Below are 27,175 nucleotides of genomic sequence, written 5' to 3'. Positions count from 1 at the left end.
CTTATTTTGAAAATCGAACTGTTTTTTCCAGTAGAAAGTTGATGAAGCAAAATCACATTAGACTTGGTTTAGCTTGCTTTGCTTAAAGAGACAGAATTAAGATACTTAGATCATTCAGGTAGAAATTGGAAGCAGTTTGTGATCCAATACTTGGCAAGTCATGAGTGAGTCTTAATTTTTTTTAAATACCCAATTTCATGGAGATGACCTAGATAAGCAAAAGAAAGCTCTATGATTATCATTTCTATGGGTTTCAGAGAGCAGGAACCAGTTTATAAACAAGTTTATTAGATCTTTTTTTTTTTCCAGTCATTATTGTGTTTATTTACCATAGCATTTTTTTTTTTTTTTTGCTTTTTGAAAGTTTATTAGATCTTAAGTCGATAATGATGGATTAATTTTTTTCTCCATACCTATGATTTAAAAAATGGAGAACTCAGTTCCCAATAATTTTTTAAGCCAACCCAAGATGATGTTTGCCTTCTTAAAAACATTATTACCATCAAAGAGTTGGTTGTTGAAGAAGTACATGAAAGGATTATCTTTAACTTTCAGGTACCACTTACCCTAATGTTATTTTTTATTAAGATATAATTCATATATCATAAAATTCACCCTCTGATTTTATTATGAATATACATATATTCATATATTCCTTTATTAGAATAAAAACTTCTAGAGAATAGAGATCCATATTATTTGAATGGCTTGATATGTTTTCAGCATTTTAAGGGAGACATATGTGAACCAGACAAGAACTGTAGTGGGGAAGATAGACACTTATATAACTGACTCAAGCACCAACCTGAGAGCAATGCTATAGCAACAATTTAAAGGAAGAGCAGGTGGGTACAGAGAAGGGAAATGTTTATCCCACTGGGGAGAAATAGTTCATGGAGGAAGATGGCATTTAACTTGAGCTTTAGAGAATCTCTCAAATATTGAAGAGAGGAGTAAATTACTGACCAAGATAACAGACTATGCAAAGGCATGTGGATCTGTGGGATGGGTGTGGTGGGAGAGAAAACAGGAAAGGTAAGGTTGAGAGCACCAGATCATGAAGGCCTTGGGTGCTATTTTAAGAAATTTAGGTTTTATTCTGTGGCACTTATTTTAGCTGATGAGAGGCAGAATCAGATGTCTGAGATTAGTGTTGTGAAGAGTGTTGTGATAGAGGGTCTCGGCAAAGACAAGTTAGGCATTTAGAGATAAGCAAATGAACTAAGGCAATGGCTTTGAGATTAGAAAGGAAAGAATGGAACATTTTGGAGACAGAAATCCATACAACTTGCAGAACAATGCAGAGGTTGAGGGAGCATTTGATTACCATGGGTAGAAATTTAATGTTTTACTTTATTTCCAATACTTTGATTTATGACAGAAGATATACCTGTAATACTAGAAATCAAGTGGATTCAGTAAGTCTTTTCCATACTGTACATAAAAGACTTTAGAAATGTGTATTTCTTAGTTTTCTTTAATTTTTACTGCTTGTCAACTGTTTCTCAGTTTTCAAGGCTTTAAATTTGTTTTTATTTGTACATTTGGAAATGTTGAATAGTCATCATTTGGCACAAGAATAGTCTTTTGTTTCCAAATGAAACTGCCTCCCTATGCTGCGTTTTTTGTGTTTCATTTTAAACTTTTGTGTAGTGGAATAATAAGAAAGAACTGAAGATACTGGGCACTGCAGTATCAAGTATTGTGTAGTGTCATTACAGGAAGTCATTGTTCCATCTTGAAGTTTCCCCTTAATAACATTTAGTGGTTTATCTTGTAACTTCTAAAGTAAACAAATGGTAAGCACCTGTAAGAAACAATTAGAAATGTCAAAAGAAGCACATGCAAAATCATTTGTTTTTTCTATGTAAATTTAGTGGAGAATCCAATCCAGTAAGATGTTTTTGCACATTTACTTAATGAAAAAACTAATATAAGATTTGGCTCCTCTGATGTTTCTCATAGCTTATTTATAGGCATGATTGACCATTTTTGTTTATTTGTTTGTAGCTCCCTTTAATAAAACATGTACAAAGAGGGTGTTATATTAGGAAATAATGATTTTATAAATGGGCGAAAGAAAATACCAGACTTGACAGAACTGACTTTTAAAGTGTTGCAGTGTAAAACTTGCTTTCATGCTTAAAACTTCTAAGTATTAAAAAATGTTTAAAATGACTTATTCAAAAGCAACTCAATAAAATTAAAAATATTTTATGAATATACAATATAATGAAAAGTTTAAAAATCAGAAATATGAGAGCACCCTTACTGAGTTTTTAAAAGGAAGAATGATTTTATTAACTTGATTTCTAAGGTAAACTTATTGAGTCACATTTTTACAAAATCAATTTCATTTTTAAATATTTGAAATTAAATTTTGTGTATGAAATAACAGGACGTGGAACAAAATCCAAAAGACATAAAAGAGTATACAGTGAAAAATAAGTCTTCACCCCACCCCTAAACTACTCCATTCTCTTTCTTTCTTGTATATTATTCCAGAGATAATTTTCCATTGTTTATTTTTAAGTTCCTGAATCAAGGCTTTGCCTACCTACACCTGGTGGATGAATTGCTGCATAAGAAATACAGCTTTAGGCTCAAAACAACCTGGGGAAATAGCCAGCACTGTTCCTCCTCCTAGGTGATTTCTAGATTCATTGTCTCTTTTTGTTAGAGTGTGCTTTCCTAGCTTCCCCTCCACTTAAGGCAGAGATATTGAAAGTGGGAGGTGGTAATTGTAATTATCTTTCACTCATATTGTTCCCTAGGTAATGACAAATAACTTTTATGAAATCATACATGCTAACAAAGCAAATTCCAGCTGAGAAGTGCTCCCAGGGAAAAACATCCTCTAGTAGGAAGGGCAAAGAATGGTCAGGCTTTCCCATCTTTGTGCATCTACCCTGTTAAGCCAGCTAGCTGGGCTAGACCCCTTCTAAAGCTTTACTTTTAATTTTTTAGTACTTGGCATTATTTTGTTGACTCTCCTTTTGGCTACTTACCAAGTCATAAGATTTTCTTCCAAGCCTTGGGATTACCTGACTCTAAAGTTTGTTACTAGACTTTATTTTCTTCTTTGGATGATATTTAATAGAATGCTATTCCTAAGCAGGTACTGTTAAGTAATAGTTTCATATTTTGTGTCTGTGTGTGTGGAAGGGGAGGTCCTTTTTAAAAATTTTCCAATATATTTCAAAAATTTTTACCAGTTATCTTTTATTGGGTGTTGTTCTCAATTAGTGTATGAAACTATTCAGCAGTGATCAGGTCCTTCAAGGAAGGGTGTCAGGCAAAGATCATGGTCAGGAAAGCAGAGTGCATCCTCTGCTCCAGACCCTCTTCAGTGATACTTGCATAGCTGCTCATGTTTGAGTTCCTTCTAAGAAAGGCAGTATTTGAAAAGCACGTAAGTGACCAGCACCATACAAACCCCAGCCGTGCTTCCTTTCTTCACAATGACATACTTGCCGTCATACCAGCAATAACCTCTCTGAAACACTCCAGCAATGCCTTTAGGGGCATAATTCTACATCAGTATCCAGCTTGGCAGCTCCCCTGTTTTAACATCCTTGAGTTTCCTTTTCACTGGTACCACTGATGCCATCTTGCAGTCTGCTGTCTTCCAGTAATTTTTATTGTGGTAAAATACACATGTAATCTACCATTTCATCTATTTTTAAGTGTATAGTTCAGTAGTATTAAATACATTCATAATGTTGTATACCCATCACCAGCATCCATTTCCAGAACTCTTTATCTTGTAACACTAAAATTCTGTACCCATTAGACAATAACTTCCCATTCCCCCCTTATATATTTCTGGATCAAAAAAAATTGTTTTAAGAGCAAGGTTTTGGGTGATACAAAATCTATTATTCCTATACTTAATCATGATTATAATTTGAAACTCTCTATACAGGTCTGTATCATGCAGCAAAGATTATAACTGACATTTAAGACCCTAGACTTTTGACAAGAGGCACAGAACCTATGTCCTTTGACACATTTCCAAGTGAAGAATCATAGCTTCATAACTAGAAGGGACCTCAGCCCTCATCTGTGCTGATTCTACGTTGGTAGATGAGAGAGAGAGGTTAATATTTATGGGAGAAGCAGGAATCAGCAAACTGGTGCTAGCCAACCTCTGCCTCCATGACCCAATAAAAAGGAAGTTTCCCCAGTATTAGAAGTAGGGGCTCCACAGGTTTGAAAATCCCATTAGATGCTAAAATTCTGCCTTTGTTGAATCGTTCAGGCTTTCTGCTATGAGTAGAAGTGGAAATTCTCTATAACCATTAACATTTGAAGAGGCAAAGTTTGGGAGAGTAAAAAGGAGGATGAAATCTAGACTCATACAATTTTGGAAACCCTCACTTCATTTTTATGGATGAAGGACCTGGTTTGATTGAGTGAAAAGACATGCTCAAGGTAACATGTCACTTGTGGCTGGTCTAGACTCACAGCTGTGATTCCCGACTCTTGGTCCAGTGCTTTTTCTACTTTATCACATTACCAGCCATCACAACACCCCATTCATGCAATTCTGGGGTGAGGGAGTTCACTAGACCTTCCCTGAAGCAAGGTTTAGATAGGATGAGAGACCTCAGTTTCCTAGGGATTTGAATCTGTTTTTCAAGAAATGGTAACTTTGTTTTAATCTTTCATTAAATTAGGGAGTGTTTTTTGTAAATAAGATTTTTTCCTTAAATTCTGGAATGTGTTGTGAACTTTCTTGCTATCTTAAAAAAGCTTTTCTGATCTTCTATAAATTGCTCCAGTTTAAGCATGCTCACCAATGAAGCAAGTCATGTACATGGTAAATGTTTCTGACATGTTTAGGAACATTATACTGAAGACTCAAACTGGATGTATTTGGCTGCCTTGACTTTTCTTTTGGAAAAGAACATATTTAAATGAGAAACAGTTTTCCAATGAGAAGGAAAAATTTTAGGTCATTTGTTTGAGTAAAATACATTATAGAATTTATGGCCCCAATTTTCCATTATTTTTACTAAATGGCCAATACATGAAGCACAGTGAAGAAGAAATCAGTCATATTAGAAATGTTAATGTTTTAATCAAATTTTGTGGTTAAACTAATTTATCAAATAAGATTTTTAGCCATCAAGAATACATTTTGTCTGTGTTGCGTTATACCATGGACTTTGGATGGAATCTATCAGATTTTTTTGTGTTTGCGATAGCATTTGGTTTCCTGACAACAGTTTTAGTAGGCAGTTGCAAGATACCCTGGTCTTTTCAAAATATGTCTATGGCCTTCTATAATACACCATTCTGAGGAACTAAAAAGATTCATTGTTATAGTTGGGGTCTAAGTAAAGTATAATTGGTTTTGACTTTATTACGAGTATAATCAGTTTTAATAGGAATAGGTACAAGGTCAAAGTACTTACTAGAGAACTTCAGTGTTTTATTAAGTTGATTTAAACTATTCCGGTGCTAGTTGTTTCATGGTGACAGTTATTTGTATTTAAAACCTACGTCCATTTTTATGAAAACCATGTAGTATTTCTTTTAGCTTACTAATTTTTTTAAGCTTCTATTGGTGCTTTTTCCTGAGATTTTTGGTCCATAGAGAATGAAATGTCTTTTAAAGAGAAACTTCAATTGCCTAAAATGTTAGGGGTCCTTTAATGGGAGAGTACCAAATGATTAAGCATACAAAGGGGTTTCAGGGATGTATTGGAAACAGTGACTTCTGGGGTGGGTGCTGAAGTTGGCACACTTTGACTCCCCTATCTTCAGTGGTCTACTGTACTTAGAATCAACATTCAGAATGAAGACCCTAATATTTTGCACAAGTCTTAAACAGTAAAGATAAATATGTTCACGAATATATAGGAAACCAGAAGCTGAAATGATGACTTTTTAGATTTTGGGGAGCATGAGTGAGAAGGCTGCATTTGTTTTGCTTATTATTGTAAGAATTAACATTTCTGTACCATTTCTGATCAGAATAATTAATTACTTGGGTTTCCCCAAAGTGTGTTTTTTTTTTTATAGCCCACTACATTTTATTTTAAGAAGTTTCATCAAAGGAACCTAGGCCTTCTGTTCAGGGATGGCTTTTGTACAGACTACCTGTATAGTTTGATCTGAAGTCTCGTAGGAAGGCCCTGGGCTACTACTGTCCCCTCTCCCAAAATACAAATGTAGTTTAAAATTTTCTAGTAGCCATGTTAAAATTCACACATGTTTCTTTGTATTTTTTTATTTAACACAATTTAGAAATATCTTTCAACATGTAATCAATATTAATGAAGTATTGATTCATTGAAATATTGATTTAGTGAAAAATTAATGAAATAGTTTGCTCTTTTTTATATACCAAGTTTCTGAAATCCTTTGTATATTTTGATTATAGCACATCTCAGTTCCGACTAGCCACATTTCAAGTGCTTGATGGTCACGTGCAGCTGGTGGCTACCAAGCTGGATGACACAGCCCTAGACAATCCTTCTGTTTTGTCCCATGTCAGTGTTGAGGATTCTTCCACTAGAAGTTTATTTGGGGAGTCTAAAGTCTTGGCATCTCTAAGTATGCTCTTCTATAATTGAGTGAAAAATGAAAGACTCCATAGAGAAAAAAAAATTCTCAATCATGTTTGTTTTGACCATTTTTTGCCTTTACAATGTGATAACAAAAACCGAACTGCTGAAGAAATGCAAGTATTATTGAAAGAACTTTAGAGGGCAGCAGGTTCAGTTGGTTGTGCTTACGTGAAGAGAGCTGGGGTAGAAAAGGAAGAGTAGTCAGCACTGGGTAATACCAATAGGACAGGATTTACCATTGAACATGTCTGACTTGGAATCCTGCCGGCTTTGAGCAAGTTGCTTCCCTTCTCTGAGCCTTGATACTTTATTCATATATTAGAATTAGGATAAAAATATCTATCTCTTGAGTTGCTATGAAGGTTAAATAAGATGACATGTGAAGTACTTTCTGTGTATCTGGTACCTATGAGGTGCTCAGTAAATTTGTTTTGAGTAAATGATTGTTGCTTACGTACATCCCCCTCTCCCAAATCCCTGCTTATAAGAGGAAGAGGAAGGAGGCATGCCTAAAATGAATGTTGTAATATATTAAAGAAACTCATCTCATTTACTAAACTGACTAGGATTCAGTGTTTGTCCAGAGCAAACTAGTCCCTAAGCATTGTGGTTAATTGAGATTTTAATTCAGGACCACTATCTGAAAGGTTCCCTTGGCAATGATGTGAAATAGTTCATACTCTACATTGTTGAAGTAGTAAGAAATGAATTTTGCCATTTTATTTCAGTATACTTATTTTAATAATCAGTGAAATAGCATCTGTAAATGTTTCTAAATTTGTTTCAATTATGTAAGAGAAAAACCTCAATTATTAAAGCTACCTCTTTATCTTTTTCTAGATATAATACAAGTGCATCATCTTCCATTTCTTTAAAAGTTTTATCACAGGGGTTATTGCAATTTGGAATTTAAGTATGTTTTGCATCTACTTCAGAAGACTGGTTTTCAGAGTAATAGCATCCTGATTGTAAACTTGTGTGGTAGTTGGAACTAAAGGAAAAGTTTTCTAAATGGAAGAAAAACTGTCACTTGGTGACTAAGCTTTACAATGCAAGTGACCTATTGTTCTTGCTCAGGCATTAACATCAATTTGTATTTTTAGATGAACGAGGACTTTTCTGTGACATTAGCTGTATAGCGTGTTCTGAATCTATTTAGGAGGAGGGAGTTTTCAATCATACATATATTTCTGATTTGCTATGCATTTTGAGAAATTTACTTTATTTGTAAATTTGAAACATCATTGAAATGCAGGAAAGCATGGAGTGTTCTGAATAGATGATTAGATTAGATATGAACTTTTCAAAGCTTATAAGCACCCAGTGTGTAGGCCACATCTGTGATAATGTTCTTGGAAATCGGTCACATTTGAAGATTGAGTTCTTTGCCAGTAGCATCTGGTTGCACTTTACATTACATACTTTGAAAGTACTTTTTGAATTGCAGAAAAGCAAACCATATGACACAGACTTTTTTCCTGATTGAAACTTGTTTACAGTTACAGTTCAACTTCAACAAACAACATAACTAAAGGCATAATTGTCCAAATTCATGGGTTATCACTGGCACCTCAGAGAGAAAGGATTCTTAAAGTTATCAGCTTTTCATATTATCCAGACTTTTACATTATTCTAGTGACCCCTTACAAAAAGTTCTTTAAGGTTTGTGGAATTTGAAAGGTGCTGACCTGATTCGAATACACTCTGCTAATGGACAATCAAGAAACGATGTTGATGTGATTGGCATTCCTCTGCCAATTTCTTACAGTTCTCAGCAGGTGTCACTGGTTACATCCTTGAGTATATATTTGTCATAGCTGGTTGTGTGAGCTTTTGATATAATAATAGTAACCTAGGGCTAGGGCTAAAGAAGATTTGTGAGATGATTTTAAGTGGCATGGATCATGGAACTAGACAAAATATGTCCTTGGTTTCCTTGAGAGTTCCTTTTCAGCACCCCTTTTTTGCTTTCTTCCTCTTGACGTAACAGGTCTCAGATAATTCCTGCTGAAATGTTAGCTGATTAGTTCACTGCTTTCCAGAGATGTTTAATTTTAAAGGTGAGATCTTTTAATAACTAGGCTTTCAATGTCTTTAGTGAGATAGTGGAGTAACAAGTATTAGGGTAGATTCTTTGGACTGGGCACAGGCTTGGTGTCAGGATTGTAGAGCCCCACTGTCCAATATGGCAGCCACTAGCTGCATATAGCTACTGACCACTTGAAATGTACTAGCCGTAATTGAGATGTGCTGCTAAGTGCAAAATACACACTAGGTTTCTGAGACTTAGTACTAGAAAAAGACTGTAAAATAACTCAATTTCTAATATTTATTGCTTGTTGAAATCATGGTATTTTGATATATTGGGTTAAATAAAATACATTACTAAAATTAATTTCACCTGTTTCTTTTTATGTTTTTAATGTGACTACTAGAAAATTTTAAAGCAATTGTGGTTCTCATTACATTTCTATAGGACAATGCTTTTATAAAGACAAGAGAGTTTATGTTGTGTTCTTACTGTTGGGACCTTGCAGAGGTTCAGGGAAATGCTCCCTCAGGATGCCTTAGCTACAGCTGTTCCAGCTGACTTGGCTGGGCCACTTTGTATTACAGTGCTGTTTTGAGAGCTATTGCCTACAAGCAGCCATTGTCTCTCCTTCTCTAACTCTCCAAATTTATGAGTTGTTTTTTTTTTTTAAAGTTACTCTGCCCACCACCTCTAATGGTTACTAACTCCTGACCAGCTTCTTCTTGAAGACAGGTGATTAAAAAAATAAAATTATGGCTACTATTTATTGGGCACTTGCCATGTACCAGATACTGTGCTAGATACTTTAGATAAAATCTTGAATCCTCACATCAGTTCTTCAGGATTGATATTATAAATGAGAAAAGAGATTCAGATACATTGTGACTTTGCCCTGGGTCACCCAGTAAGTGGCAGAATCAGGATTCCATCCCAAATCTGTCTAATTCCAGAGCCATTTTTCTTTCTGCTGTATTACATTCTGCTTACTGTGGTTTTCCATTAACTATGTGTGTACTTTAGTCTGAAACAGAGTGCTTGTATATAAAGAAGTCCTTTGCCAAGTGTTGTCTGATCTTGAATTGATTTCCTTTGTCTTGGTGAATGACTTCAGTGTCCCTCACTCCAGGTCACCTCCTCCCCTAACTAGAACCTAGTGAGTGGCCCTGACATTAATGGAGAGACTAAAGCTTACTGACAGCCTGTTGAGCAGGGTAGATGATCTAAAAGCCTGTGAAAGAGCATGTCTTCCACCTGGACAATCAGTCAACAATGTTTCAGTTGCCTTCAGGAAGAGATAGAAGAAGAGAAGTTCTCTGAATGCCAGGAATATCAAATCTTAGACTTAAAAGACTGGCCATGTAAGGAAAGGGCTTTTTATAGACAAAGGAGGTTGAAGTAAAATAATGGGATAGAATAAGCGTATTGAGCTGGATAAGTCTTGTATAATCCTAGATCATCTCTTAATGGCTGTGTCCTTGACATTGTTGCATTAAGAATGAGCAGGGGAAACAGCCCATGTGTTGGCATGATTGTCTATAAATTAGAATAGATGTCATAATTCATGGGATTCTGGAAGGCTGGATGCTGCATTTACTCTGCTGCTGTCACTTAGGCTCAAGCAAGTGGTAGTGACTGAGGGAAAAAAAAGGGGAGAAAAGGAAGATCGACGAGGTTGAAGGAGTGAAACTAGATGACGTGGGCCACAGGGAGGTTTGGGCAAGTTCAAAATGTAAAGCCTTTTATACATATACACACATATTTTATTTATAATACTAAAAGTTATATATGCTGTAAAATACTCTTTATTTCAGGAAAGAAACTGTGATAGACTAGAAAGAAAATAAAATTTCTAACAGGTGGTATGGATTAATTTTCCCAGCTCTATCACTACCCTAACTGTGTAACCCTAGGAAATTATAGAATCTGAGTTAGTCATTGTCTTTCTACCTTTCTGGCTTTCCTTTACGATTTAATAAGATTCTGGTGAGTTTGAAAACACTTTGGGTATGCTTACACGTTCTATTCATATTATTAGTTTTATTTATTCTTCATCTGAAGTGTTGCTTACCTGTAACTTCATTGAGAGGAAAAGACGTGTACCCAAGCATGATTAAGGGAAGATAGAGTTAAATGGCCAGCAAGTAGGGACTAATTTGGCTCTCATCCCTAGGCTTTATAAAAGGGACAGTGGCAGCCTTGTGGGCGAAGGGAATGTGAACCTAATTGCTTATTTAATTCAATCATTCATCTCTTTAACCCCTTTTATAGCTTGACTTTTGTAGGTCGATTATATAATGGTGTGAATGTGCAAGCACACATGGTGTTTCTCTTTAAGTGAAAAGCCCTTATTCAATGGCTATTTTAAAAAATGTTTTGATATAGTCATAGTAATAAACCTGGTTTGCATTTCTTTGAGGCTCATGGTCTTTAACTTCCGACCAAGTTAGTAAAGGGTTGCCATAACTACCAGATGGTAGTCTTTATTAATCCAGTGTTAGACACCAACAGACTAACACAGAATGAATGTAAACAAAATTCAAGCACAGAATTTGAAGAATTATTTAAACTGTTCGTCTTTCAAATTTAGTATAAAGAGGATAAGTTGAATATATCCATGTTACCATACAATTATTTGGTTCTCAGGGCAGTCCTGAAATTCATCTTTAATTTGTACTGCATATAAAATCCTGGATACGGGGATATTTTGCCAAATGCCAGTTTGAAATTTACTTGGGATCCATCCAGCTGGCAAATCAGTTGTGCTAATCAGCTGAGCCCATTTCTGGAGAATGGAATTTTATAGCAGGAGCAGTGTCCTTGAAGTATAGTTACTTTAAAAATAAATTAACTTTTAATTAAAAAATTCTCATGTGCTATATTGAAATGTATATACTGTAAACATTGTAGTATATGTAGTGCAAATACTTCATGCATTTTTGTAAATAATAAATAGGGACAGTAAGTTCATTGTATTGTATTCATTTGTTTTTCATTTCTGTTCTGAGTTCCGAAGATCATAACTTGCTTCCCCTTAATCTGTGAACAAGAGAGATACTGAAATGCAGATGGGTTAAACCTAATAACTGTGGGCAGTTAACTTTTGGTATAGAATAAACTCTAAACCAATATTCTGTTTAAGGGGAGCTGGTAGATGGACTTAGCCAAAGACCACTTGGAACAAATGAGAAGGAATTCAGACATCATAGGTGGAGATTAGACCTGAAAAACTAATATGGCTCCTGTTTAACCTCAAAGTTAACCTTGTTTAAATGTTAATATACACTTTCATGTTCATGTTAGAAACCTCATGCCCTAGAGTAGTATGTTCTGTAGATTATTAGTTCCAAAAGACTTCCCAGGGATATTTCCAAATATGTTTAGGAAACTACTTTCTGCACTCTTTCTCAAAGTTCATAATGCACATTAGCATAGCAAAGACTGATAAGTATTGCTAAGTACTGGGTTTACCTTTGAAAAAACAAGCTTAGTGTATCTCAAATATGTCACATAGGCCAGAGAAATCAGTCTCTCTGGTAAATTGTATTAATATCCCATGGAACTCTTGTTTCTTAGAATATATGGATGGAAGTGGGGAGGGGACAGTGTCATTAAGTAATGTGTTAACAGATCTCAACTTATTTTTGTGATTACTCTTTTTTTAAATCACAATTTAAATTATATTTGGCGGTCATAGATATCTTGGCCTGGGGTATGTAATGCTCATGTTTAAAATTTTTCTTTGTAAAATTTCCTTATAAGACAATTTTTATAGAAATGTTCATTTCTATGAGGTTATACCTTTATATTGATATTAACTTATCTTTTGGGGGCATTTTGATGTTTTTTGTAAATGTAATTTTCCTTAGTTTAAAGTTTACATTTACTTCTGATAGGCCAGGTAATTTCTTTAATGAGCTATTTTCTAATACAAATTATATATATAAGAATAAAGTAAGATGTAATTGTTTTAAATTGAACTGTTAGGTAAAGAGATGTTTTTATAGCAATTAAACTAGTCTATAATTGTTTTCATTTGAACTGGAAGGAAAACCAAAGATTCAATAACCCAAGATACTGCCACTAATTAATTCTATAAAATGAGGTCAACGTAGACAATGACACTCTCAGGATAAACAAATTACTTATCTATATCTAACCCTACTATTTATATTCTCTAACCTGAATGTACATCAAGGATTTTAAGCATTTCTTGCTTTTCATGAATTCCTTAAAAATGACATCTGAGAATTTTTTTTAAATGTTACATCTGGATGTGGATCTTGAATCATCCCCAGGTTGGAAAACTGGAAAGTTGTCTCATATTGTGAGTAATAAAAAATACTAAATATATTCAAGTTTCTAAGTGTGAGCCAGTGCATACATTAAATTAAACCAAAAAAGCTTAACCAGCCATGTTTCAGGTTTTGGGATATGTAATGTATAAATATAACCTCCAAGAAAAGAAGTAGCTCTTTTACGTGAACCACCAAACCAAACCATGAGACAATATTTTATTTTCAGTTGTATTTGGAAGACCATGTTAGCTTTGGGCTTGCCATTTGCTGAATAACTAAAAATGGCATGTTTAATGCTAAGTAGTATTTATGACTAGACCATCAAACCCCAAATGGAATTGAAGGAGAGACTTTTTTTTTCTGAAATATAAAATAAACATTTTTTTCCCCTTAGCATTATGTTAGCCAGTACAAAATCCTTAAACTTACTCTCTTGCAGAACATAAAGTAATTATCTCATCCACATGGTTTCCTTTTGTCAGCGGGTCTATCCACAGGATATTGCTTAGCGAGAAAGCCTAAAGATTAGAGATTAACTAACTCCACCAGAAAGGAACTGCTCAGCAACAGAAATGGGATCAAAAATTTTAAAGCCAGGCTAGACTAGCTGACTAAAGAGAAACTGCACTTGCAGAACTGTCCCAGCTACCTGTAGAGGGACGTGCTCTCTCACTACCAGTGACAGCGTTAAGCCTTTTAGACTGGTTCTCAGACTTCAGCGTGCACTGGAAGCAGTTGGTGGGCTTGTTAAACCATAGACTGCTGGGCCACACCCCCACACTTTCTGATTCAGTAGTCTGGATTAGGGCCCGATAATTTGCATTTTGAACAAAATTTCAGGTGATACTGCTGTTCTGAGACCAATTTTGAAAACCACTTGTTTTTTTCTAGACTAGAAAATGTTTTTGAATCTTCTCTTTTCCTTTCTGTCCTTTTCCTCCCTTATGCCACCCACTGGCCCCATCAAAGCCTGGCATCTTCTGTTATGGACTGTCCTAGAAACCCTCTTTTCTTAATGGCTTTTCCTACATTGGTTCCTTTATTTTTTTTAACCTCGACAGTGAGGCAGCATTGTATAGTGGAGTCCATTTTTTAAGTTATTATAACTGTACAGTATTTTTACCAGTCTTAGAATTTTTTATACTTTCTCCAAGTTCTGATATTTCTCCTATAAACATCCCATTTCATAATTTAGAAAGTACATCTTCCCTTTAAAGTTGTCACATTTCAACTTTTTTTTGTTCTGTTTTGGAGGTGATGGATGTGTTTATTACCTGGATTGTGGTGATAGTAAAATGAGTGTATACATACATTCAAACTCACCTAATTGTATTCATTAATAACAATTATACCTCAATAAAACTGGTGAGGGGGAGAAGTCAAATATCAAAAATGGGTTTTGATTCTTTATTTCAGGGGAAAGTTAAAACTCCCCTGCCCTTTCTTAACCCAAAGAAAACTCTGGCTGCTCCTCGGTGTAGGCTCTAACAGAAAATCTTAGGCAAAAGTCATGTCAGTAGCCTTCCTGAGTCATGTATATGCAGCATCAGTAGGCTCCTTTAAGGTTTAGAGAGGCTAATAAGAAAAGTGCTTTACCCCTTCTTGAGAAAGGGCAAAAAAGTTATCTCTTGAGAGGTGGGATGGAGCTTCTGGGTCTGTGAGGTGGTTGACGCAGGGGTGGATCCTGCTCAGCCTCCAGGGTTGTGCCATGCCCTGAAAAGTGACTGTGTGTGGAACAGAAGGTCATTCTGTAGAGCTGTAGTAATGACTTCTTAGGGAATTGCCACTGTGTGGCCAAGGAAATTGGTGTTTCTCCCACTGCTAGGGAAGGGCTCTGTGTAGCACCTGTCATGCCCAGGCACCTGCCTTCAGGGACAGCCTTATCATGCTTATCTGCCACCACAGACTTCAAGAAATTCTTGAGCAGCTTCAGATCACCTGTGCTGCTTCAACTCCCTACTCCTTGTCCTTGCCAGAGAGACCTATATTTCTTTTCTTTTTGTTGCATGTTTCAGATGTATAGCATTATAATTGGACATCTGTATATACTACAAAGTAATCACCACCACAAGTATAGTTAGCATTCATTTCAACTTTTAAATAGATGATTCTTACTCTCTGGGGTGTTGTCATATACGTGATCTTCCAAATTCACTTTGGCATTTTAAGGCAGGAGGATAGTGTTTCATGGAGGGGCATGCAGATCATTGCCCAGCAATAGAAAGTAGTGTTATGACTAGCCTGCTAGAGTTAGAAGTTAGGTGAGGAGAAACAGAATCTCTCTTCTCAAGCAACTGTTGCTTTAGCCACAAACAATACACAGACTGTTTGTTATCTCAGTCCCTCCCCCACTGTGGTCAGCCAGACTAGTGCTTTTTCACTTTCCAGAAATTGGCAGGTACTGAGTCCTGAGAATGAGCAGGTGGATTTTCTGGGGATGGAGAGTTACAGGAACACTAGGTGCATCTTAAGAAAGTAAGAAAATTCTAGGTGTAAAGAACTGTTCATCAATGTTAGAGGTCTTTGTTCAGCTTTCTCATTTTACATAGTAGGAAATGGAACATTTCCCAGACTTGCTCACAGTCATATAGCCAGTCATTTACAGATCACTTGACCACTGTTTCCATCTTGCCTCAAAGCTGCTTCTGCTCTTTGACACTGACATGAAGGGAAATTATGTGGTATACTCAGATAGTAACTAGCCACATAGTTCAGCTTCTTAAGAAATTAATGGCATATAATACTTATTTTTCAAATCGTAATGTTTTGGGTGTTTTAAAATTTATATAAATCCAAGGAAATCACTGTGCATGATAACATATACTGTGTGCCTGTCTTATTTGGCACTACTTTTTAAAAATGATGTTTGTTTCTGACTGTAAAAAAAAAATACATAAGCCCATTGTGAAATGTTTAGGAAATACGGATACAAGTTAGTAAATAAAAACCAGGAATAAACCATTCCCCAGAGAGAGCCTGTAATGTTAGAGTAGGCTATTGGTGCTTATAAACATCTCCAAAATTTAGTGATTTAATGCAGTGGTTTACTTTTCACTATGCGCAGTTCAGTGTAGATGGGGAGAGTGGTGGTTCTGAGACCCGGGCTTATCCAAATAGTGGCTCCATCCCCAGGGCCTTCAGATCCTGTGCTTAATCTTGGATGTTTTGCAACTGGCCAGTGAGGTAAGAGAGAGAGAATGAAGGAACCCATAGTAGTTTTTAAGAACTAGTGCTCAATCCTGTAACAGCAGTGTGAAAACAATTTTGTATCTTGTTTTATTAAAACATTTGCTTATCATTTGCCCCTAGTCATTAAGTACTACTGGAATATTATGCAGCTCTTACAAACTGTCTCATTATTAGTACTGTTTTTAAACAGATATATAAGATAGCTTCTTTAATCTAACTACCCCTTTAAAAGAACATTTTCTTGATGCACTCTTTCTGAAGGTTTGTGTGTGTGTTAAAACACTTTATACTCTGACTCAGTCCTACTCCAAAGAATTTACCAACAGCACATGTGAAAAATTTGTATGCATAAAGATGAAAATTACATCTGTAAAATAGTGAAAAACTAGGAAAAAACTGAATTTGTATGAAAGGGACTGATAAAGTTACAGTAATTACATGTGACATTGGAATACAGTGCAGCTATTAACAATGATGATTTTTATTTGCTTAGAAAGATGTCACAAGTGGGACTTGAAGGTTACAGAGTAGCATATATAGTATGTAAAATTGAATATGTGAATGTATGTGTATTATCAGAAGAGATAGATGTCCTTATGTTTGTATGAAGGATGTTTACTCAAATGTTAATAGTGATTATTTCTGATTTTTTTCAACTTTTAAAAAATGTTTCAGTAGTTTTAAATTTTATCAGTGAGCTTAAATCAATTTTATAAAATCAATAAAATTAGTAAGATTATTATTAGAAGGTAAAGTATGTTCAGGGTTATTTATATGTTGATTTACTCAATGTTCCCTGTTGTATGTTTTCAGCCTCAGAGTTACACATTCTTCTAGTTACTATGGGACAAAATCATAAGGTTACATTTGTCCTGTAGAAGAAATCCCAATGTAGTTTAGAGCGTCAGACCCTGTATGTAATGGTCTTTTGCTGATAAGGAGCAACCTTAAATGCTGAACTGTAAGCCTCGGATGTGGCAACTATTTTCATTTAGGGATTGCAGGCCCTATGTTATAATGCATCTGTGGGCTATTGCTTTGTTCTGTTACTGAATCATTTCTTACAGAGTTATTGTCATGGGTACCTTTCATTTTATTTACTACTGGATCCTTACCTGTCCATTATATTCTTTCTTAGAAAACTGACTTGATCTGTAATCACAGCTAAAATGTACATATAGGGCCTGAAGTAACTCTGGGAGCCCATGGTCATAGCCCTTCCCTCAGCAACCTCCCTTCTTTCCCTCTCCCCAACACTTCCTCACCTTTCACAGATACCAGGTACCCAGATACCTTTTATAGTTCTGTTTTTTAGTGTTTGAGTTTTTTCCTTTAAAAGTTGATATGTTATTCAAGCTTGACAAATGCTGCTTTAAGGGATTTTTGGTGATACATCGGAGATGGGGGAAGAATTTGTGTGCCTCATTGTTTCCAAGAGGTAAGTAAACATGAGCGCTCTCTGATGTTAAAATAAGCAAAACCCAAAATACTATATTAGTTATCTACTGCCATGCAACAAATCACCTCAAAACTTAGCAGTTCAAGACAACAAACATTTATTATTTCACAATTTCTGTGGGTCAGGAATCCAAGAGCAGCTTGAGCTGGGTGGTTCTGGCTCAAGATCTTTCTTGAGGTTGCAGTCAAGCTACTGGCTGGGGCTTCAGTCTCAAGACTTGTCTGGGGCTGGAGAATCTCCTTCCAGGCTCATGCACTTGTTTGTTGGCACACCTTAGTTCCTTATGACTGGAGCCTCAGTTCCTTGCCACATGAGCTTTGCCACAGGGCTGTCTGAGTGTCCTTAAGACATGTCAGCTGGCTTCCCCCAGAACAAGTGGGTGGGGTGTGTGTAGGGGTGGAGGAGGATCTAAGATGGAAGCCATAGTATTTTTATAACCTAATCTTGCAGGCATACCATTACTTCTGTCATATGTTGTTATTGCTCTCTCAGACCAGTCGTAATACAGTGTGAGAGTGGACTACACCAGAGTGTGAATACAGGAGGGTAGAATCATTGGAGGCCATCTTAGAGGCTGCCTACCACAAATACCAATGTTCTTTTTAGGTAAATCATTAGGAAAGTTAATATTTTCACAGATTCCTAACTTTTATCTTAGGAAGAGATGTTAGACATTGCCAGCAGTGCTTGTTTGAGTGAGGTTTTGGTGAGAATACACTCAGTGGAAAATGTGTGGCGTGAAGCTAGATCATGTAAAATGTTTGCCAAGATTGAGAGGTGATTAATGGGCCAGTTTACCTGAAACATGATTGAACAAATTCACACTGGCAAGATTTTATAGCACACATCTGCAGCCAGTTAATATATGTACCAATTAACATATGTATACTTGTACAGTAATTTTTAAATCATTATCCGTAATTAGGAGTAGTTAATTACAAATTTAAGTACTCATTATTTCATTGCAGTATAAAGCAGATAGTAATTTTATAGCAAAGATTATATCATGGAGAATTTTACTTACCATGTTGAGGAATTTGGACGTTATTCTTTGGGAAATGGAGAGCCATTGAAGAATTTATAGGAAAAGGAATGATGCAGTCAGATTTGTTTTTAAAAATCTCACTTTGGCAGCATTTTGAAAGTAGACTGAGGGATGAAAAGTTGAAGGCAAAGAGATCATTATAGTATTGCAGAAGAGAGAGAAAATGAGTGCTTGAAATAAATCAGTTGTCTCAGGGATAAAGAGGAGGAGACTGGTCCAAGAGAAAGAATGGTAAAATCAGAAAGAATTGGTTACTATCCAGATGTAGGAGGTGAAGGTCTGGTTAAAGAAACTCCTACACTTCTAGCACAGAGAAAGAAAACTGTGAGAGAGGTCTCTTTTATCTCTGTAGAAGAATGTGTGGGAAATAATGAGTTTGATTTTTCAACATGTGAAGGTTGAGAGACTTGGAAGCAGTAGGAGATACCACGTGAGCAGTTGAACATATAGATCTGGAGCACAAGCACGAAGTTTGACAGGACTGGAGATACAGATTTGTGAATTATGAGAGAATGATAGTTGAAGCTGGGGGAGGCAAATGAGGTTGTCCAAGGTGAATGTGTGGAGAAAAAGAAGTATACCAAGGACGGAACTTTGTCAAATACCAAGGTATAAAATCATTCTTTTTGTAGCTACAATCCAGACTAGAAAATTCCAGTGTAGGGATCCATTCTAATCCCAGCCCTGCTTGAGGTTACATAGATTGAAGTACCAGGACTCCTCTGTGACTTTGAACAGTCACTTAAAATCGCTGAGCCTGTTTCTTCACCTATAAAATGAGGAGGTTGGTTCAAATCAGTGGTTCTCAAGCTTTTTTCTGCAGGATTATGTGTGATGTATGATGTTCACATGCACAGCACATTTCCACGGGTGTGCTCAGAATTAGGGGCAGTTTCACTGCTCTCATCTTCTCTGTCGTACGAGAAGTACAAGTAAATGAGAGTTATGTTAATATAAAGATAATTTTAGGTCTGCTCCATTATGTATTTCAAAAAGCAAATATTCTAGAGACTTGAGTACTTAAATCAGCAAGAAGTTATTTGTGACAGATAACCTCACAGCTGATAGACATGTAACAAAGAAACCATACTTAAAACTCTCAATCTAGTTTGATCACTTCCTAAACTCTTTTACAGGCCACTTTGAGAATCTGATGAAATCTATGGACTCTTCCCAGAAAAGTGCACGTAAAATTTTTGTATTTCATTTCAGAGTCCAGATTAATTTTTCTGAAGTTTATCCATGGAAGCTCTTGGGATCCATAGGCCCTTTGTTAAATTTCTCATCTTAGAAAAATCTTCTCCATCAAGATTTTATGACTTTATATGTTGCAAAAGGAGGCCTCATTCTTTGAAAATATACTTTGTGATTAGTTAATTGTAGGTGAGGAATTCCATAGTAGTTTTCAAATAATGTTGTTTCTTAAAGGCATTATTATTGTTTATATTCAAGCTTGTCATAATTAGAAAACAGTTGCCTATTTTGTGGGCAAACTAGAAACCACATTAACATAAAGAATAATAAGGTGATTTAAAACACAACTATATTAAAATAACAATTAGTTATTTTATGTTAACATTCTATATTATCTTCTTGGGAGGGAGACAGTGGTGGCAGTGGTAGTAAGGCAGCTAGAAGGTTAGAAAGAGCCCAGGCACTCAGGAGGTTTGACTGGTATGAAAGTGTTTTTGCTTGTTCCTGACAATGTGTTTGCCAAATTCGGTCTTGCCTGAGTGACTTGGAGGTATTTAGGAGTGTATGTTAGGTGAACTGTAAGTAATCCATAAATAAAATGATCCTATAAGAGAAATTCTATGTGAGAAATAATCCTACAAATCTTTTTACCAAAAAAAACCCCCTTATGCTTTAAAAAAAGAGAAAAAAATAATTTATTTCAATTAAAATAATGCTGTTTTTAACCAGGGAATATTCTGGAATTACATGGAAACTGAATTTTAATTTAGACTTAGGACACTAATACAATCATCATCATCATCTTACTCATAACTGATTTTGTCTGGTACTTTTTGCCATCAATTTTTTATGTCTTAAACTCAGGAACCAAATCTAATTCTCCTGATAATTACAAATAAGTACTACAACAATTTCCATCATCTAGTATTTCATAAGAAAGTTTCCACTAATGGTGAAACAATTTGATTTTGTTCTTTATTTAAAATTATACACATATGAAAGAAAATTTAGATTAACTTTGATCTAAACTAGTTATAACTTTGAGGAAAAAAGAATGCCTTTTTTTTTCACTTCAGAATCTTAATGGGTTATTTTTTATTTTGTTTTTCATGAATTATTATGTATTTCACCTTTTCAGCAGAATGCATGTACTGGCCAGGAATGATTAATCCTGGTTCAGTGGTCAAGAATGTTGATTTAAAAAACTTATTTCCAGGCTGTGGAATAGCCTAGGGAGGACATAGTAATTTTGTTTGCATTTCAGTTATGTGCTATAGACCTTTGTCTGTATGGTTGTTGGGCCAGTCCAATTTTTAGTCATTCTGCTTGCTCTTCACAAGTGGACCTCTCCTCCTGCTCTTGTAGTAGTTAAAACTTTACTTGAGCCTTGAGTGTTAGCCTTTAAATCCAGATGTATTGATTTTTTTTTCCTGAAATAACTTCAAGCACTAAAAAAAACAGGATTGATATATATACCCATCAAATTTTTTTGGTATTTTTAAACCATGCAATAGAAACTTTTCAAATATGTACATGTGTATTTTTGAAAGAAGGAGCATTTATTTTCAGCTGTATCTTAATGTTTTTCAAGAAAGCTACATTATCGTGTAAAGAAATTGATCCCCCACCTCAGTATTTTCTAACGATTCTATTTTTAAAGTATGGCCGGTCTTTCCTTACGACTTTCTACCTTTACTGTATAAGTTACATTTGAAGTTTTTAATATATTACTTAACTGTTTGCTTTTATCCCATTTTTATGGTTAAGTTACTCGGTCTGATTTTTTATTTTTATGTTTCAACCCAGGATGAATAGTTTGGGAAGAATGACATGGCGAAAAGAACCTATCTTTCTTTGAGGGGGGAAAAATATCCCCATGGGAGCCATGTTTTTGCACTGAATAAGTTCTCTCAAGAGTAGACTGGGAAATTTTAAAAGCTACATTAATCCCTTGAAACTAAGATGTTATTTTTGAATTATTTCATGGGGTTCTAAATTCTTCATTCAATAAACATTTTAATTTTGGCTGTTACAAAACAGGATAGAGGATACAACGATATGTCAGAAATAGACCCTTTCCTCAAGGAATATCAACTCACTTGGAGAGGACATGCTGTGTACTTAAATGACTATGACGTAAAGTACCAAGTGTTAAGTAGGTACAGATCGAGAACCATGGTAGCTCACAGGAAGGATCGATTTTTTTTTCCTTTTTTAGTTTGGGAGGAATGAGAATTGGGGAAGATATTCTTATGAATCTTTTATAATGAAGTTTTCTAACTACTTAGTTAAAAGGAAGCTAATGGTTCTATAAATGAGACTTCATACTTTGAGTATATCTTATGGAGGTCCTTATGTGGGAATTTATCATTTTGTATAGTTGTATCTTCTGGCCTATTAGACCACTGACTTCTTGACAGTAAGAATCATGTATTTTTATTTTTGTGTTTCTAGAACTTTATACTTGATTAATGTGTATTATGTGATTTCTGAGAAAAATCAGCTAGGAACCTAGAATATTACTCAGCCATAAAAAAAAAAGAATGAAATCTTGCAACGTGCGACGACATGAATGGACCTAGAGGGTATTATGCTAAGTGAAATAAGTCAGACAGAGAAAGACAGATACTGATGATTTCACTTATATGTGGAATCTAAAAAACAAATGAACAAACATAAAACAGAAACAGTCATGGGTACAGAGGACAAACACAGAGGAGAAGGGTTGGGGGATGAGAGAAATAGGTGAGGGAGATTGAGAGGTACAAACTTCCAGTTACAAAATAAATGAGCTACAGGTATGAAATGTACAATGTGGAGAATATAGTCAATAATAATTTAATATCTTTATGTAGTGGCAGATAGTAACTAGACATATTGTGGTGATCATTTTGTAATATATAGAAATAATTGAATCACTATGTTATAGATCAGGAACTAACATAGTGTTGTAGGTCAGTTATACTTCAAAAACAAACTTACAGAAAAAGGGAGCAGAATCTTGTAACCAGAGACATGGGGTAAGGGGAGGGGTAATTAGATGAAGGCAGTCAAAATGTACAAACTTTCAGTTATAACATAAGTACTAAGGATGTAATGTACAACGTGATAAATATGACTAATAGTGCTGTATGTTATACGTGAAGGTTAAGAGAGTAAATCCTAAGAATTCTCATTACAAAGAAAAAAAATTTCTTTTTCTTTTATTTTGAATTTATATAAGATGATGGATGTTCACCAAACTTACTGTAGTAATCATTTTATGTTAAGTCATTATGCTGTTAACTTACACAGTGCTGTATGTCATTTATATCTTAATAATACTAGAAGGAAAAAAGAAATACAGTGTAATAGAATCTTCACCGATCATTTGGTGATAATGTGTTTTCATGCTTTCTTAGTGTGCCCTGAATAATGATAGCTCAGTTCAAAGTAGCTAAATACATGTTATCCTTTATTCTTTAATATTTACCTTTTGGGGCAGTTATAAGAGTTTTCCTATTGATAGTCATTTAGATGTTTAAAACTCATAAGTAATTTATAATCTAAAATGTAGATTTACCAAATTAACACACTTTTAGAAACCATATGAGTAAGATTGGACTTATTTGTGTAATCCACTTACAGTTGGAGGACTTGGATTCTATGACATAGCCTTGGGCAAGCCACTTGGCTAACTGAGCCTCAAGTTGCACATCTATAAATGCATACTATAAAAGAATTGTTACTGCACAGAATTGTCATGATCGTCAAATGAGTGATTCTTAACCAAGGAGATGCATTAGAATCAGATATGAGCATTTTATAGGTATATACGTCTAGGTCCAATTCCAAGTCTTCTAAATCAGAATTTCTGTGGGTTGAGGCCTAAATAATTTTTATATCAATCCATGGTTAAGAACCATTTTACAAGTGAAAATTTGTACAAATCCTGTCTTATAATATTTATTCTTTTTTGAATCTTAAGTATTTTGGGATCAGTGGAGAGAAACACTTGTCTTGCTACTTATCATAGATCTTTTAGGAAAATATTCCAGTATTTTATGAAAAAAAATTACTATTTCATATCATCTTTGACCTAAAAGTCCCACTTCTGGGTATTTATCCTACAGGTAGACTAACAAATATGTACGAAGAAATATATACAAAGATAACCAGTGCATCATTTTAAGAGAATGTTTAGGAAAAATCTGAATGCCTATTACAGAGAATTTTTTTAAATATCCATAAAATGGAATACTATGCAATAATTCAAAAATAAATTTGGATCTGTAAATTCTGTAATAGGATGTACTCTAAGATATGACATTAAGTGGAACAAAGCAAGATGTAGAGAGTGTGCATTCTTTAATTTTTGTAAAAATGGGTGAGTGAAGCTATATGGAAAGTATCAGAAGAAAGTGGCAAAAGTGGTTTCTTTTAGAAAGAGGTTCTAGATTGAGAGAAAGTCTAATAACTTCATCGTGTAGATTACTTTGTACAATTGACTTTTTTGTATTTTGAATTTTTTACCATGTGCAGGTATTACTAAGTAAATTGGAAAAAAGTGTATAATATATCAACAGTATGGTTTTATAGAGATCTTTTATATGACCCTCTTTATCAGCCTATGACCCTCATTATCAGCCTGAAAAATGAGTAGAAGGTAGGGACCACCTTCCTCATGTGGAAAACACTGAAGAATCACTGCTCATAAGATGTCTCTTTCATTCTAAATAGTCTGTGCTACCAAATGTTTAGGATAAAACATTAGTTTCCTTGGGCAAGTTAAAGGGCATGGTCCTCCTGTGCATAAGTATACCCTGGTTATTTTGACAAATAGCTTATATTAAAAACATAGTAAGTGAATGAATGGTTTTCTTTTTAAGCTTAAAAACCATTTTAAGGGGTGAGTATAGGTCAGTGGTAGAGCACATGCTTAGCATGCACGAGGTCCTGGGTTCTATCCCCAGTACCTCCATTAAAAAAAAAAATTCAGAGGTTTTATATATATATTTGATAGTAAAGAAAGTGACAGTGATTCAGATGGAAGAGACTGTATTAGTGAGGGTCTCCCAGAGAAACAGAACCAATAGGTCGGTCTGTCTGTCTATCTATCTATCTATCTATCTATCTATCTATCTATCTATCTATATCTATCTATCTATCTAAAGAGATTTCTTACGAGGAATTGGCTCATGCACTTACGGAGTCTGAGAAGTCCCATGATCAGCCATCTGCCAGTCAGAAACCCAGGAAACCTGCTGGTATAATTTAGTCTAAGTATGAAGTCCTGAGAACCAGGGGAACCCATGGTGTAAATCTCAGAGCAGGAAATGAGGTGAGATGTCCCAGCTCAAACAGTAAGGCAGAAAGAAGAGTGAATTCCTCCTTCCTCCACCTTTTGTTGTGTTCAGGCCTTCAAAGGATTAGATGATGCTCATCCACACTGGGGAGGGCAGTCTACTAAATCCACTGATTCAAATACTAATCTCATCCAGAAACACCCTCACAGACACACCCGGAAGTAACATTTAATTTAGACACTCCATGGCCAGTCAAGCTGACATGTAAAATTAACTATCACAGGCAGTAAGGCCCTTACAGCAACAGGAGAAGTTGGAGTAGAACAGAGGGATTTCCTTAGAGGTTAAAGAAACCATTGTTAAAACATAGTGCAAAAACAACCAATATGCCTACCATAAGAAAGTAGGCATATTCTGTTGAGTTAATAAATAATAATGAAGCCTTCAAGAATCTGTTCTGAAGTGGGCAGAATACCTGGTTTAAGACACGGGAATAACTGGAAACACACAGGAAAGACAGAGCTTTTACTTTTGTTAGTGAGTAAATATAGCTTCCCAGGAGTACACTAAATACAATCCAGATGGCTGAGAGCATAAGATAATAGCAGAAGGGGGAGGAATAAACTCAACAGTTTACCATTAGTCATCTTTCTGCATTTTCACATTTAGTTCAGTAATAAAAAGGATGCTGTTAGATTCACTTTAAAGTAGGTGAATTTAAATAATGACAGTTTCTGTTTGGGCTTAATGTGAATATTTTTTGTGGCAAATGATAATAGAATATGAAATCGCTTTTCGGTAAGCATTCCTCAATATATTATCTTTTTGATTATTACTATTGGAAACTGTCTCTCTGGATTCTATAAGGTCACAGTTGGGTGTTTAGATATATTTTATGTTGGCATTTCTAGTAATACTCTATTAGAATCAAGTGCATGTGCACTAATACCCAAGACTGTTCTTTTTCTGTAAACTTAATATAAGACACAATTATTTGTTTGAATTATTGAATTATTCATTTGTTTTTATAGCTTTTTTTTTTAACTTAAAAGAAAAAGAGTAATTGGAACCTTCATTGATTGTTAGTAGTCTAATCTTGCTGGGAAGTTAATAGAACCACTGATTCCTTTTCCTTGAGCATTAATATTTTCATTGAGTAAAGAAATGAGTAGATAAGATTCCCCTAGAACAGAAATTATAAATGCAACTTTAATTCCAATGTATAGGTGATGAGACTGTTAATAAGTTCAAATTTCATGGAAGGCAATTCATCAATATTTATCAGAGGTTAAATGTGTCTACCCCTTGACCCACCAATTACATACTAGGAGTTTACCTTATACTTTACTCCCCAAAAATGTGCCAAGTTATATATACAAGGATATCTATTATTGGCAGAGTTGGTTATGATTTTTTCAAAAACCTGAAAATGGAGGATGACTATGGATAACCATTCACTGTGACTATTGAAGAATGGCATCATTCTGTATATACTTTGAATAAAATATCCATTATGTAATTGTTAATTTAAAAACTAAGGTGTAGAGCAAGAGTATACAGTATAATATGAGGGTTTTTTAAAGCTGAACAGGAATGTTTGTTTATATATGCTGAGAAAACATATGAAAGAATACAAACTGATTAAAATTTACTTCTAGGAAACAGTATATAAATATGAGTATGTATTATTTTTATAATAATAAATTCTCAGAAATCAAGAATGTAGTATGAAGTACAAGAGCTGTAACTCTTAGTCACAAAATATTTAGTACTATCAGATAATGCTAATACTGTTTGTGTGTAATGGATGGAGCACTTAGTTTAGAGTTAGAAGTCCTAGGTTCATATCCTGGAACTACCACCCAACCAGCTACAAGACGCTGGAAGAAAGGCCAGGCTTTAGGAGCTAATTTTTTCATTCTTAAATGAAATTCATGTAAAATGTTTAGCATTTAATGAGTTCCCAGTGGTAATAATCATAATGCTGCTGAAATCTTCCTTGATTGACATAATGTCAAACTGGTAAAAACACCAGAAAGACAAGAAACAGGAGTAAGCTGTAGTGATAAAACATCCAGGCAGATGTATTCACAATATT

The 27,175-nt window shown here is 35.0% G+C and overlaps 1 protein-coding gene and 1 pseudogene across 14 annotated transcripts in view; one reads left to right on the top strand and one right to left on the bottom strand.

Moving 5' to 3' along the window:
- Window positions 1-27,175, top strand: part of ADD3 (adducin 3) — a 116,465-nt gene that overhangs the window by 14,260 nt on the left and 75,030 nt on the right. The window lies entirely within an intron of this gene.
- On the bottom strand, window positions 3,347-3,610 carry LOC105080720 (ATP synthase F(0) complex subunit f, mitochondrial pseudogene; annotated as a pseudogene).

The sequence above is a fragment of the Camelus bactrianus genome, chromosome 11 (genome assembly GCF_048773025.1).
Source record: "Camelus bactrianus isolate YW-2024 breed Bactrian camel chromosome 11, ASM4877302v1, whole genome shotgun sequence".
Taxonomy (NCBI): domain Eukaryota; kingdom Metazoa; phylum Chordata; class Mammalia; order Artiodactyla; family Camelidae; genus Camelus; species Camelus bactrianus.
Note: the sequence above shows the minus strand (reverse complement) of the source record. Positions and strands in the feature narration are given on the sequence as shown.